This window comes from Cervus canadensis, chromosome 7, assembly GCF_019320065.1.
Source record: "Cervus canadensis isolate Bull #8, Minnesota chromosome 7, ASM1932006v1, whole genome shotgun sequence".
Taxonomy (NCBI): Eukaryota; Metazoa; Chordata; class Mammalia; order Artiodactyla; family Cervidae; genus Cervus; species Cervus canadensis.
The window spans coordinates 41,915,591-41,917,538 of record NC_057392.1 but is presented as its reverse complement, the minus strand read 5'-3'; the positions used below and the strand labels follow the sequence as shown (position 1 = coordinate 41,917,538).

The 1,948-nt window shown below is 37.5% G+C and overlaps 1 pseudogene; it reads right to left on the bottom strand.

Moving 5' to 3' along the window:
* Positions 1-548: 548 nt before the first annotated feature.
* On the bottom strand, positions 549-990 carry LOC122445594 (annotated as a pseudogene).
* Between the last annotated feature and the right edge of the window lie 958 nt (positions 991-1,948).

The following is a 1,948-nucleotide window of genomic DNA, read 5'->3' as shown; positions in this document are numbered from 1 at the left end:
AACCCACTGATTTAAAGAAAACATTTCAAGGGTGGGGGTGAAATTGTTACTATAGCATAGCAGCACATTACACATATTTAAGAGATTAAATGGAAAGAAATAATCTCTTATTTTAATGCTCAGTTTTGATGAACACAAGTTTCCAGCCAACTTTCTGATGTAAAACAAAACAGTACATTCTTCAGTTTTCTTCTACACTTTTTTGGGCCTATCTTTCAAAACTGAGCACTGGGTATTTTTAATGTAAGTAATGGGATGTAATTACATTCTAATTACACATTTTAAGAATAAACAAAATGCATATTTCAGTAATTCATAGTGTATTTATAAAATGAAAAGCTCTCTATCAAAATACACTTTTCACTGGGAAAAATAAATAAAACAGACAAATGGATCTACACAAAGTAAAAATTAACTTTGGTAGACTTCACTGTGGAGGACAGTACATAACAAGCTCATCTGCCCTTACTCCCCCAGAACCGATCATCTTCCGAGATAAGATTTTAAAAATATGTTTTAATTGAGATCATTATGTTGATATTTGTTTCTCATTCCACATCATCTTCAGCTAAGCTCTGAGCACTTACAATTCTCCTACTAACTGTTGGGAGCCTAGTCAGAAGCATCTGGAACACTGGTGGTGGAAGAGTTTGTTGCAACACTTGCAGTAACTGCTGTGGCTGTCCACACACAGCAATTGCATTTGTCAGATGGTCCACACCCTTCTCATATTCACCTTGAGCTAGTAATTCTTCACCAAGCTGTATTTCTTCTAGAAAGAATTTCTGAACGGCTTCAGCATCTTTAAGGTCAGGTAACTTGGAAAGCCCAGCTCTCTCCTTGGCAAGCTTTTGTTTCTTTCTTCATCCTCGCAGCCTGTTCTTGAAGTTGGGGTCACTCCGTCTCTTGCGGTCGGTCGAAGTAAATGCAGTAACTGATGAAAAGGGCCCCGCACACACCGGCGGCGATGGCGCTGTTCCGGCCCACCATTGTCTCTCCACCGAGGAGCCGGGTCGGCTGCGGCGGGGCCCACAAATAAGCCATTGACCGCGAAGCCTCGGATCCGAGTGTGCGGCTCAGCCCTGACGCCCTGTTTGTTATTTATTGTTTTTGAATATACAGTGATTCTACTCATATAGACTGGTCAGAGATGGAATGATGAGCTGATTAATGGAACAGTCTAGTTAATTAAGAGATAGATATATAACATAGATGAACAATGATTTTTGAAGAATTATTAATGAAATACAGTTAATTCAAAAAGTATATTAATTATGGTAGAGTTGTTTTTCCATGGTTCAGAAGGGAAAAGCTCAAGGAAGTGTCCCCTCACCCCCACACCATTCGTTTTTCCATTACAGACTGAAATGATGTTTCCTCAAGCTCCTCATCTCAATCACCTGAATCCTCTCAGTTCTTATCAGTGTTCTCTGTGCTCTTTGACTTCCCAGAGTTGAATCTTTCAGTAATATTTCCACATCAGTAAGAATCAGTCACTTTAACCTCTTTGTAGCTTCAGCTCATTCTTGTATCACTTTCACTAACTTTTTTGTGAAGAAGCTCCCCTAGCCAAAGCAAGAATTTATGTTATGGTATTTCTGTAAGGCTTTAATTTAGTACTGTCCATCCTTCTTCATTAACAGAAGATACAGTAAATATAGCACAAGCTCATAGCTTTCTCCAAGAACTTTTAAATATTGAATAAACACTGAATTGAAATTTAAGTGTAAGAAATATTTTAAAGTGTACATCATTTATTCATTCATTTAATTATTCATTAGATGAACATTTATTAAACATCCATCATGTGACAGACACTGCTTTAGGCATTGGAGATACTAAGAAAGTCATGATCCTAGCTATCAAGGAGCTTATAGTTTAAAAGAAGAGAGACTGATACATAAAAATATGATTTTAACTCAGTGAAACAAGTACTACCGTGGAGGTT